Consider the following 14,663-nt stretch of genomic DNA (forward strand, 5'->3'; position numbering starts at 1 on the left):
ACTTCGAACACCAAAGTTGGCTCTATCTATACTTTATACCTCAATGGTTTAGTTGAACAGTAAAACTAACCCCTGTTTCCTGAGAAACAAAAGTTTTATTAGATTATAGATTTGTATATTTTTGATGAAATTCGGACGGCTACAAAAACTTCCTGAACTTCTAAACATTTTAAAAGAAATTGATAGGTTTGGTATGTTTACTTTGCGTAGGAGAAACAAAAAAAGAAATAATTATTATACCCATTTAATTACTTATTTATGTATTGTAAATGGTTGTTTTTCATTTCATTAGTAAGGGGCCATGTGTTTAAATTTAAACCTGATTAGGCTGGCAAAAAAGTACAATTTTGGTTGTACGAATACCGCTATAGCACCATTGTAATCTCTTTAAAAACGACAAAAGCTGCTAGCGTAAACATTTGAGTGCCGAATCCCCCGAAGGTGCGATCCGCCGCTTGCAGTGGTTCGTTCCTTTCTCATGATTCGTGCTTCGGCTCGCAAGCGCGAACGCAGAATTACATTTAATGACTTTTCCACATACAATTTCAATACCAATTTGAAACCAATTTTTCGCTTCAAAAAAAGTTTTTCTTTACTAAAAGGTTTCAGACAGCTTTTTACAAAATTTATAAAAGTTTGATTTCGATAAATAGGAAAGGCTTCTTCAGAGAGCGTATTAAATTATTATGATCGAGATTTAGTTTTATACAAAGTTCGGTTAGGAAGATTCTGCTTCGGAAGTCGCGAATTGGTAGCATTAAAGAAGTATTAACAAACTAATTTTCTCACTCTGAGCAAAGCTGGCCTTGACAATAAATCACTTGAATTGAAAAGTTGACAGACTAGAGGTGCCGCTATGTACTTCCTAAATGGAGAGCCATAGTATAAACTTCTTAAAGGTGGTCCTCGAAGATGGAAAAGCGCACACTTGTAATGTTAATATTTTTAAATGATTGCTATATTGTACAAAATATTTTCCTAATCCGTACTGTGTTGTTTTACCTATCTTTGCGTATCATTCTTTCAAGTGATTAATTAATCTAAATTGTTCGAAAATTAAAATATTTTATCATCTTTCATTCCAGAATTAACTATATTTATAGTTCTTAAAATTTATTGGGTGAAGGCAAACAAAACCAAAATGGACTATCCGAGATTTTTTTCTCGCACTGTATCCACAATATCTACAACGCCCCCGACCCCACACACAAGTTTGGAAACTAAGCAAATATTTTTTTCTTAATTCAGTATCTGCACATCTCACCGCAATTTTCGTAAATTGCCTAATTTTACCATTGTGGACTATTATATTTTTCGAGCTATAAGGAATGTCGAAATTTGTATCCTCGCATATTGCACCATGAAGTGGGGAACTTTATAAAAAATCGACTCGTAAATTTTGATCCACCTAAAATTAACTTCTGTCATTGACATTTTGAAAGATCTCGATCTAGCGATAACAGTAGAAAGCACAAATATACCACTCACGTAGACAGTAGCTTGGTTTAACAAAGAAAAAAGTGTCACGTTCTTATAATACAATCATGAACAATACGTGTAACATTGGTGATATCCAGGCTTACGACCTTTATACGGATTATGTTCATAGAAGCGCTAAGCGCTTCCAACACAAAATCAACTGACATACATACCTATCCTAAATGATTAAACAATGACGAACTCAACAAATATTTTGATACTTACCTGTTAATATTTCAAATAGCTGTCCGACCAACCTTAATTTTGCCATTTCAATGGAGGTACCATTTCACTAATTATGTTCGATTTTTCGTACAGATCAAGGGCTTGTGTAGAAAAGAAAGGGGGTAAAAGAAATGTTGAAAATAAAGGCTTTTCTTTCAAATTTTTAGTCGGATCAGATATCAAGATTGAATAAACATTGATACTCGATCTTCATTTTACAGAACTTCAAGATTTTTTTAACTATGTGTGTGTTTATAATGAAACACTGAATCTATAGAAACGAATTCACGCCAGTCTACCTACGACTGTTGGAACATTCCCGGCTCTAGAAGACACGTGTATTCCTGTATAAGCTCAGCCACGCAGCGCTACAGTCAGTCTTGGAACTCAGTATACCGTGGATACTCACAGTTGCGCCTAAGCCTGGCAACACTTCGCCGGCCTGCGCCCCAGCGTCTCCGGCTCTTTCATCTCAATGGAGCATCAGGAAGACCCGTGGGTTTTTCACCACCAGTTATGAAAGTTATCGCTCAGTCTGGTCACTGCCCGTAGCGCATTGAGCCACTGACTACATTGCCGTGACCGCGCTCCACCACCGTTGAACTCCACTTCTACGCTGTCGAGCAGTCGGCTTGGAGGATTCGCCACCGATCATCTCCATTACAGCGTCGTGCACCGACTCGGAGGAATTCATCATCACAGAAAACTAGACTGACTACTCAATAAAGACTCTATGATACTATCACATCTTTCATTCATCTTTGCCTATCGTCAACCACAATACTATTATATTCATTTGATACTTTACCTACACTCGTTTTTAGTAATCAGAAGCATTCATTAATATTATTATTGCCTATCCAATTTATGTAGCTGGGAACAAAAATATTTTTATTTTTATTATTATGTTTTTCAATTCAATGCAATGTAATTTACTTAAACTTGTTTGTTTAAAAGCTCGAAGGGCGTAAATAAATAAATTGTTATTTGGGACTTAAAAAAACATTTTATACATCATCATGTGACGTGCGTTAAGCACTTACATTACCTACTAATGAAACGATTTATTTATGATACTGAAATAACGGAATTCTTGCCAATAATTTTCTATCAACAAATTAATTATTTCTTGTAAAACTGGCAATCCCTACGTTTTCATTGACAATCCATTTAGTTTTTGAAACAGCAGAAAATTGTAAACACCGGTAGAAGAAATTTACGTAATTGATGTGATTGACAATTGCTAATTTATCGTTTACAGAGTCAATTGACAATTGCGACTTACAGTAAACATGGTATTTCTATTGTGTGCAATGACAAGCGCCATTGACGCAGTGGTTTGACGAATTTATCGTTGCGATGTACGTTTGACAACCATAGGGATCAATCGAGACCTTTGGGACTATTTCTACTTTGGGTTATTTCTAGATTTTTCAGAGTTGGAAAGAAAAATCAAAATATTATTACTGTATTCGCAAACTAGTGTAGATACAATTTCTACAGACGTCCATGCAGCACTTAGGGCGAAAATATTGATGGGTCAATTAAAGTTCCATCAACCTAACTTCAATTAAAATTTTCAATCGCGTAAACACATTGACCCTCTCCAGGGCGCTTTAGAAACGCGAAGATGCATGAACCAATTTGCCGGCTGGTTTTAGAAGGCCGGTGTTAGGTTATATCACAGACATAGGAATTAATAGACGAGAAGATAATGGCGAGGGGTAAAATCAACTGTTGAAGAACGAAGGGGGTTAAGCTGACTGTGATTCGTCAATAAATCAATCTGACAGTAAATAGGTATCTCGCATTATAACATCACCATTTAGTTCTTAAAAGTAAAATCTGCTTTTGAATGAATAGACATTTTTACATGGGAGCGCAAATTACTCGCCACGTTATGAACTAATTTGCGAAGTCCAAATTTGGCAAAGTAAATTTCTTCTGTTTGCAGAGTCGTAGTTAGTTTCAGAGTATTTAGTTAAGACACTTTTACAAATGTTTCATAATTTACTTACCCCAGTAAACAACGATGAGCACACTTGAGAATCGCTACATTGTGATGTGATAGTATATGTTTCTAAAACTGATCCATATAATACGGTGTGAATAAGCTTAAAATAAAGTAAAATAATGCTTACTTATGGAATGTAATACGACAATTGGGTTTATTCTCTTTTTCACATCTATTTTTACAAGTTTTCATATCACAAGTCAACATTTTGCCGTGTTATTTCGTAAAATGAACCGATGATGCCTCGACCATAGTTCGCACAAGAATGATGACGTCACGTTTTCAAATTTCACTTGAGGCCATACGCGAGCCCAGCCGGCTCCAATGGAACCGGTATGGGGAGTGGGGATAGTACGCTTTTAATCACTTAGGGCAGGTCTACTAATATTCATATGTCTATGGGTTATATGCACAATGCCGTGGCAAGTAAATACACAGTAATTGACATGAAAGGCATTCTTCAGAATCTAGGGTAAAAGTTTTGCAGTTTTGTTTAACCTTTTAGCATATTTATAATTAGCCTTTTGTACTTTTTTGTCAAAACACTTGGAGACATTACTTCTATATCTTTTTAAAGAGTTTTTAAAATATAAAACATATATTTGTTTAAAATGTGCGATTTTCTGTTTTTACTTACCAATGGTAGTGCCTGTAAGTAGATAAAAAAGCAGTATAAATAGAATCCGTCACAAGAATCGCAACTACTCTGAACCAGTGATACTATGACATGCTCGATTGGGGTATGTTGTGAGGCAAAAGGAGTGGGAAGGGGAAGAAGATGGGAAGAGAAATTTTGGTACCTGACTATTCCGATCTTAATTATAAGTTATTTCAAGCAACGTTTCAATCTTGTCTATTTAATCTACCAGGATGCTGCAAATATATTTATGTTATTTTTTATTACTTTTATTAGTTGCAATTGCAAAGATTGTACATGATGTAGGTATAAAGTATAGTTTAAGTATAAATTCATTTTTTTTCACAGTCCTCCTCACTAGGGTTTCCTGTTCTGAGGCGGCCTGTAGTTTTTAAACTTTTGTATTTAGTTTAAAGTTGTCTTTACATCGCCTTCATAATGTTTGTAAGTTGAATCACTTTGTTCTCCTAATAACTTTGTTGTTTGAGCCATGTTTTTACTTTTCTTTCAAATATATTAATTTCCGTTATTTTGTTTGTTTGATTTGGTAGAGCATTGTATAATTTCTTAGTAATATAATATTGTTTTGGTAGTTGTTGTTGTTAAGGTTTTGTGGCGGTTGTGCTTTTGCTTTTTGAGGTGGTTGTTTTGATGGTTGTGGTGGTTTTTGTGGTGGTTGTTGTGGGTTGTGGTGGTAGTTGTTTTTGTGGTTGTTGTGGTAGTTTTCGTGGTAGTTGTTGTGTTGGTTGTTGTGGTGGTAGTTGTTTGGTAGTTGTGGTGGCGGTTGTTGTGGGAGTTGTTTTGGAGGTGTGTTGGTTGTATGAGCATTATTCTAGTATTAATAACTAAGTGAAAAAACACAAATTATTTAAGCCGTACAGTTAAAGCTAGTGAAGCTTGAGTATGTATTTCAAGATGGTAGATGAAAATACAGTATGTTCCTAAATGTAAATATACACGCAGTAATTAGAACGTATGTCTTTATTTACCAAGAGCGGTCAAATTGCGTTTACATCAAAATAACATAATTTTTTTTAATACAAAAACGAAAAATTATTATTACTCAACTTCTTTTTGTTGATATTGGAAACTAAAAATTATATTTAACAGTTTTTTCGTCTGCAATTTAAAGGTCAAGTGAATGTCAAAATACAAGTTTAGACACCATAATAACAAATAACAAGTTCAACAAATATAATCCATAAATTTTTACTAATGAAACTATTTAAAATAGGAAACCCTCTACTAGACCGCGTATCTACCACACCAGATCGAATCAAAATGACATAAAAAAAAACATTCTAAGATATAACCACATTCGGACAAAGAAACTACCAGGGTATATTTTGAAACATGCTTTCCCCAGACATAACACTAACATAAAAGTTTGAGAACAAGCCAATAATTAAATTCTGGCTGAAAGAGGTCAATGAAAAAACTCTAAAAACAGCACTAAAAGAACATGGAAGACGCACCTAATTGACTTTTGTCTGCCTCAACTCAGGACCCCATAGTGATGAGAACAAAGAAATACCAGTTTATATATATCTACACAATAATAATTTGTATGTTTACATGTTTTATAAAGTCACTAATATTTAAAAAAAAAAAAAACATAGTTTGTTCATGTTAACGCAACTAATAATCTTTTTTTAACATTGTCTTTGCATTTTTCCCATCCTATTTTTACCTACAAGTACCCAACATTCTCTGACTATACCCACGTGTGTGTGTGACATTTTATAACTGTCAAACCAGTATTATTGATGGAGCCTGTTTGATGAACATGTATTGTTATCAGTGCTGTTATTAATATCGACTCAGGGTAGAAGGCCTGTGCAGTGAACATATTCGGTTCCCTCAGTGTGTTTCGTATCCAACCTGGATGTTATGCAAGTTTGTGCGTGAAATCATATCTCCTGTGAGTGAAATCATACCATTATCATCCTTGAAGAACATCAAAGGGGTAAGTCGAATTCTTTTCCAACTCCATGTTCACCATCTCCAACCATAGTTATGTCAACTTTATATTTTACAGTCCACTCTTTATTCGCATATTGCGATTACCGTTCAGGTTTTTCAAAAAATTACATTTTCAAACTCGGCCGAGACTGGGTAGTAAACACTAGTTTGATTTATTTTTTTAATCTAAATACATTTTTCTTAACAAGGTAGCCAATGTAGTTTAACTCTTAACGCTTTAAAAGGATATTCAAAGTCGTGATGATGAATGGTAATAATCAATAACGACGGAAAAGCCATTATGAAGAAGCGATATGATACTGAATAATGACTGCCTATTGTGCATGGTGATATTTTAGTTGTTTTAAAATATTTTCCATTATATATGAAATTAGCTTTACACGTATAATAAATAATAATAAAATACCCCAAAAGCATGAATATTATAAACACTTTGACGGCATAATTAGATCACTAAACCCCGAATTGAAATTGTCATGTTAGAAAGCTATTAAAATCAAATTAATTAATTATTTTTTTATTTATTTTCTCATCAAAATCAGAGGTTTTTTGTTTGTATATCAAGCGTAGCTATGTAGTTATTGAATTGGATCTGTTTTAATGTTATTGTTATCTGGAGGTGATCAATAACCTGGTAAATAGGACGTTCGAATACCAATTAGACTCTTACTCCCTTCTCAATACAAGTTATGCTTAGGTTTTTTGATATTTTACAAAAAATCAAATGTAACATGGTTATGAAAAAAGGTATTAAACGTGATCAAAAATTGTCATTTTCGTGATTACTGCATAAGAGTTCCAACTGCTCCCAAACATCTAAAGCCAGTGAGACTTTTGAATCCCCAATTAGTGTATGTTACGAGAAAGATATGGGAAAAGATGAAAGGTGGGGAAGAACTGATACCGAGAGAATACTTATAGAAATAATAAACAAAACAAATTAATCAAATAAAATTTGAGCCGCGACATTCGGATTCGTAGTTAAAATCCATCAAGAACAATAAGATACATTTGAATTTCTGTAAATCAACCCTTAGTGAAAAGGTCTGCATAAATTATTTTATATTATTTACCTGGCATTTTGGATAAATGAAATTTATTTTGATTTACAAAGTCAGTTGCTGGTTGATTGTTTAATGCTTTGTGAACATTATTCTACCACCATTCGCCCCCTGGTGCCCCCCAGTACCCCCAGCTACTTTGGGAATCACTGGGATGGATGATTCAATTTCCAACTACTCTTGCGGTCGAAATCATAGAAAATAGATTTAAACTATGGTCTTAGTTAAGTTTAAGTTTAGTTTGCAATGAAGTCAATTAGTATTTGATATCTTACTCACTTTACAATATAAACTGAAAATAAAGTTATAGTTCTGACCCTATTAATATATTTCAAGTAGGTAACCTACGTCAGACAAATGTATTTGAAAACCACCTCCGGGCAATACCCGTGAATACTTAATAAACCTGTCTAAATCAGCGCAAAGGAGATCGGTTTGTTTGACGTAAGGAATGCACAGATATATATGTATGTTTGAGTCCATTTTACAGATATTTCAATGAAACCTGCTCAGGAAAACTAGAAAGATAGTATTGTGAGAAATTGATAAATTATGTGCTAGGTAGTTAGTAGATGTGGGTATATATTTTCAAGTCCGGATGTCGGACTGTCAGACGCCGTTCGCGTCTCTGGGTTTGTAATATTCATTATTGCTTGGATAATTTTAATGGATCTATTTGTCTAAAATATATTATGATGAAAAAAAAGTAATCGTTTAATTGAGCCATGATGGTTTACCGGTAGCCGTACGAATACGGCTCACCAAAAAGAGAGAAAGAAAGAAATATTTGATCGTTACCGGCTTAATCTTATTATAGCCATGGTTCAGTTATTGACTTGTTCAATTATTGACTGGTTCAATTATTGACTGGTTTTATTATTGACTGGTTCAATTATTGAATGGTTCAATTATTGACTGGTTCAATTATTTACTGGTTCAATTATTGACTGGTAAAATATTGACTGGTTCAATTATTGACTGATATAATATTGACTGGTTCAATTATTTACTGGTTCAATTATTGACTGGTACAATTATTGACTGGTTCAATTTTTTGACTGGTTCAATTATTGACTGGTTCAATTATTGACTGGTTCAATTATTAACTGGTTCAATTATTGACTGGTTCAATTATCGACTGGTTCAATTATTGACTGGTTCAATTATTGACTGGTTCAATTATTGAATGATTCAATTATTGACTGGCAATTATTGGCTGGTTCAATTATTGACTGATTCAATTATTGACTGGTTCAATTAGGTATTTACTGGTTCAATTATTCCTTAAACTATGGTTTATATACGCAACATTTGTGGGAGGGGGGTTAACAGGGGTGGTATGCAATGATATTATTACAATTATATGGATTTTCCCAACCTCATTGCTGTGTCGTGTTTCACAGCGGAATTTCCAATTATCTGGTTACTACCACCAGGCATAATTACCTGCGTTGTATAGATTCAATTACTATTTATTTATGGAATACCTTAATTAAATGGGTCTCTCTAGCATTAAATCTGCCTGAAAACTGTAATAATTAGGTGAAAACCTTGCTATAATAAGCCGTAACCAATATCCCTCAAAAAATAAAATAAGTGGAAAAAAGTTTAAAATTGTTTCAATATAGCCTGGATATCTTCGTATGTTGTAATTCCACCTCGAATTTTCAGAGTCAAAAATAGAATTATTAAATCATTTACATGTTGGATTTCCACCACGAATTTTCAGTGTCAACAATAGAATTATTAAATTATGTACAAATATAAATATGTAAAAGCCTTTTTTAGCATGTGTAAATTAATAAATTAATTATCAAATCCATTTTGTAGCCCCTCTCAAGCAGATGGGATTGTGAGTTTTAATCAGAAATGAATTATTGTTTTTATAAGTTTCGATAATTTTAAAGTCGTTTATAATAAATAAATTGTAGATATTTAGATTTGAAATCACAAAATACAATAAAAGCTGTTCCTTTATATGCTTTCTCGAACATAAAATATATTGGACTTCCCGCTTTTCCAATAAAATGTCAACATTCTTTGGTCGTTATTGGTTTTACATAGATAAGAAAGGAGATTAAAACGATATCGATCTAAAATTCGGGTTAAATTTACATATTATTGTTTTATCAACGTAGGGATATTTGATATTGTATCCGTAAGAGATACCGTATTAAATTTTGTATCGATACAGGGTAACTGGTATTTGGTAAAAAATATTTACAGGGGTAAATATGGTAATCAGATTTGGATTTGGTAATGTAGATTTAAAAAAATCATATTATTCGAAAAAGATTTTAACCTTTACAGAGGTTGTAAAATAATTAATCTGAAATCATATATTAATGTAACATGTAATATGTCTGTATCGATGCGAAAGTAATAGTTAATAATTTATACGTAATCTTTAACCATGCTTGTATATAATTGCATGACCTACGAGTATATATGTACATTTATACATAATTCGGCCATTCGGGGCCATCAACAACGAATACGACCATATTTCATTCAGAATTCTGCTTTTTTAAGACGATTATATAATATAGGAGTATGTATCAATAGTAAGTTATTGAGAATAGATTTCGATTTTATTAAAGCCCGGCAGCTTATTTTTGTTTTAACAATTTGTTACGTAATATAAATGATTTGAAATTTAAAAAAATATATGTGTTACAGAAATATATTTAAACTCACAGAAAATATAAACTGAATACTTTGTAATAAATATGTGAATGATAATATAAACTGAATACTTTGCAATATATATGTGAATAATAATATAAACTTTATATTTTGTTATATATGTGAATGATAATATAAACTGAATACTTTGTAATATATATGTGAATGATAATATAAACTGAATACTTCGGAATATATATGAATGATAATATAAAGTGATTTCTTTGGAATATATATATAAATGATAATAAAAAACTTTTAAATATAAATAAAAAAAATTAAAAAATAAATAACACATCCCCCATACACACAAACCTAGCTTTATTATGGTGATACATCTTTTATATAAAATTAGGTGAATTAATTACTATATCTTCTGTAATTTTGTAGTTCTGTAATTATGTAACATTACTTTTATTTAACAAACATTTAGAAACAATAAATTATAAATATATTACGATCTCATAAATTTATAGTGGTAATTTTTTAATTGTGTTTTTATTAGGTCCATAAATATTTTTTAATTGTGTTTCTATTATGTAAATCAATATTTTTCAATTGTGTTTCTATTATGACCATCAATATTTTTTAATTGTGTTTCTATTATGTCCATAAATATTTTTTAATTGTGTTTCTATTAGGTCCATAAATATTTTTTAATTGGGTTTCTATTGTGTCCATAAATATTTTTTAATTGTGTTTCTATTAGGTCCATCAATATTTTTTAATTGTGTTTCTATTATGTCCATCAATATTTTTTAATTGTGTTTCTATTAGGTCCATCAATATTTTTTCTCAGCAAGTAGGTAACAGTAAATATTGTTATATTTTTATATAATTTTTTTTTTAATATAAATTTCTACCCAAATATGTTGTTATTACATTACGCATGGTTTCCGGAAACTCGTAGTACAAGCGGATAACTAACTGATATACATCACATTTGGAGTCGATTTTGGGCGCAGAGATAAACATATAAGATGAATTTAATTTGTCTCGAAGTTGGTAAGGGATATGTTAACTAAAGGTATTAAAAGACTGGCAATGTAGCTGGTGGGAACAGCAAATACCTCTTAAATGTAACCTTGAAGATAGCATGTAAGGAAGACACCCTAATTTCAGAGAGAAGCTCATTTCATAGTCGTGGTGGAGGCATTTTTAAATGCTAATTATGTTCTTTTTAATTAATTCCGCACAGGAGACTCAAAGGAAAATAATTTCCGTCAGGGCATTCTTAATCACCTTTGGGTATGCTGTGAGGAGGGTTTTTTTAAGGAAAGGAAGAAGAGGAATATCTGGGAAGGAAAAACGTGCAAGGAGTGTGTGGGGATCTGGGTGATGGACGTTTGAGTTCGTCCCTCCTACTGCGGTGCAAGGTTTTTGGTCAATAAATTTATTTCAGTGCAGAAATTCTGGCACTAACTACATATGTATTCCTCTTTGCCCAGAATACTAATGGAGGGAAACAATTATACCAAGACAGTGAACATTTTCAATTTATCTTTAAACACATTTAAAATGTTGTTATTGAAGCAGTTCAATTATGTACAGTGAATGATGTAATATTCATATGTAAAAGCCCGAAAAGGGGCGTTAATTAATAAATTAAAAAAGCCCTCCTGGTGAGATAAAAAATATCTCCCTCAACCAGTCTCTCCAAATCCGATCAAATAATATAATGACCTATGGTCTAATCGCAGTATTCTTCAGTGTGATGAAATACGTATTTTATTTGCTTTATTTGTTAGTAAAGAAAACATATTTAACAAATTAAATTAATAGATAAATTATCAGGTACTACTCATTTGATTACATGATTTTAATCATTTGCAAAATAATAGCTACAAATAAAATATTTTTTCCTGAGCCGGCCGGATCTCAAATACGCGACATCTGGGAGCCAAGATTTACCGGGTTTCTAGAATACGAGTATTTTTTTTATTTTTTTTTATTTATTTCTATATAATTTTTACAGTGTTCACATAATTATTTATATTTGTACATGATACATTTCAAACTTATAACTATAATATGTTCTGTGTAAGGTAGGTTTGAGAAGGTGAAACTGTATGTGATTAATATTGTATGTTTCGTGAACACCTCACTAGGAGAACCTGTGCTGAGGTGTTTACGTGGTTATGTATAGGTGTGACAAGTATTTATGTGTTGTAGAAGAAAGTTTTTATTTTTTACAAGTTTTAATTTTAATTATTATTATTTTTTTTTTTTTTTGGTTTTTGGTTTTTGTAAATTGAATATTCATAAAATGTTGATAGTTTTTGTAAATTGAATATTCATAATGTATATGTAAAAAATATATATATATTAAGTGCATATATTTGTATTGTAAGTGTGAGTATAGTTGGTAAAATCTCGAAAAACTTGTTTATTTATTATACACTTTTTATGGTTTAGTTATGTTTGGTTAGGAGTTATTTTGTTTTGAAAAAATAAAAATATAAAATAAAAATATTGATGTCTATCTTTATATTTAAATAATTTTACCCACAAGAAAGTCAATTTGCACAATCATTGTGTAAGTCTCCCAGCATGCTTATAATTCGCACAAAACAATTCGGCAATATTCAGCATGCTTTTTTTCAGGACGACCCAAATACGACCTCAGACAGCAAATGAAACCATAAAGTTGCATTAGTTTGTTTAGATTATAATTACAAAGGGGGCAAAAGTAATTTCATAATATGAGTCATATTTTTTTGCAAATGGCTTCAAATGTCTCTGTGCTTTGACATTTATGTTGTTGATATATAAATAATTAGTTGACAGTAAGCAATTGAGTGATACACACCTGAAGAATGTGGAATTATTGTTACTGATTATTTGACAAATTTCCAGTTATTTTGACACAGCGTTAATGTCGTCATAGTTTTACCAGTCATTCTGCACCTGTACGTGAACGCGAATTAAGCGTTTGGTTGAGCATCTCGTGCAAACCTTCAAATAAACTTTCGGTGAAAAGAGCCCAAATTTGTTTCATTTCTAACAAAATGGCAGACAATTCACACTATAAAACAACAGACCGGAAAATGGTCAAATAAGCAGTAACAATAATTCCACGTTCTTCAGATGTTTTAAGCTGCATTGCTTATTTTTAACTAATTCTCTGTCTGTCTACAACATAAATATCAAAGCACAATGACATTTGACGCCAAAATTATGGAACATTCACATTATAACATTACTTTTGCCCCACCTTGTATTATTGTTTTATTTCTCTCCAGACTTTCCAACACGAGTTCTTTTCTTTATGGTATCACCACTCTTGTCACCTGGGACAAATAAATTATCTTTATTACCTAAATTACTTTAAAGGTCTTTTCGTTCCACTTAACAGGCATTTTCTTGAAATTTTCTTATTTCATTTTCATCATAATAAAAAGTCTGTAAATTGTTTTACCTTGTTAAAAAAAAACATTATTATTCAGAAATTGTCAAGATGACTTTTCATTTTGATAATTATTTAATCAAGTTATAAATAATTTGTAATAAATAATAATTTTAACGTAGTTATGCAGAAATCAGACAGTACCAAATTTTGGCAAAAATAAAATATTATTGTCAACCAACGGAGTAAGGTTAATACAATGTTTTACTTAAACCAGCCAGGCCGCTTTCATACAAAAATTTCATAGTAACCACGTTACGAAACATTTGTTGATCGGGAAAAAATCATTCAAAAATATGCGTAAAGCGCCTACAGCTCAAAACACTTCTAATGATGCTATTTCTCAAAATTTAGCAAAAAAATAAGAAAAGTTTTTTACCTGAGACGAAATAACCCAAAATGACATGAAATTAAAATTTAAGATTATTAATTTTTAATTTAGAACTAGAAATTTGCAATAAATGAAAAAGCAAAAGAACACTGAAAAAAATTTGCAAAACATGATTGCTCTTATCTACGACAAATGAATTCTGACATTTTCTGCTTTTTGGAATAGAAAAATGAAAAAAACACATGATTACATTTAAAAACAATAAAATTATTTCATCAAAACAATAAGATAAAACAGGATAATCATTAATCAATAACATGAATAAGTTGGTCGATGTAATAAATAACATTGATACGTTGTGGAGGAAGGCATATGCCAAGAAGGTGTTGGTATGAAGCATTATCTAATGGGCCATCGTCTTTTGCGATTGAAAAATAACACAAGTAATACCTAAAATATGAACAATTACATTTACCTAATCACGGCGCTTGTTATTATATACTCTCCGTATTTTTGGTAGCTCTAACTGTTTTCTTCTGAATTCATATTTCACATAATAAGTAATGTCAGACAGTTTATGTATTTATTTATTGAAGGTATCTCACTATATATTAATCATGTTTTTTCTCATAAAAATCATCCTCACTAGGACTAATCTTATATTGAGGTTAACAATTTACGTTTGAGTGAAAAACAAACATAAAGTAATACTAGGTACATACAAACACAAAATAATTCAAAAATAAAGTAAAAAATGTATTAGACTATCTCACTTGTACCCGGCGTTAGTCGGAAACTTTTCTCTGGTTTCTGTAAATATAATATGCATTTTTTATATGTAT

Source organism: Hesperophylax consimilis, chromosome 10 (genome assembly GCF_061612785.1).
Source record: "Hesperophylax consimilis isolate HC1 chromosome 10, BYU_Hcon_1.0, whole genome shotgun sequence".
In the NCBI taxonomy this organism is placed as follows: domain Eukaryota; kingdom Metazoa; phylum Arthropoda; class Insecta; order Trichoptera; family Limnephilidae; genus Hesperophylax; species Hesperophylax consimilis.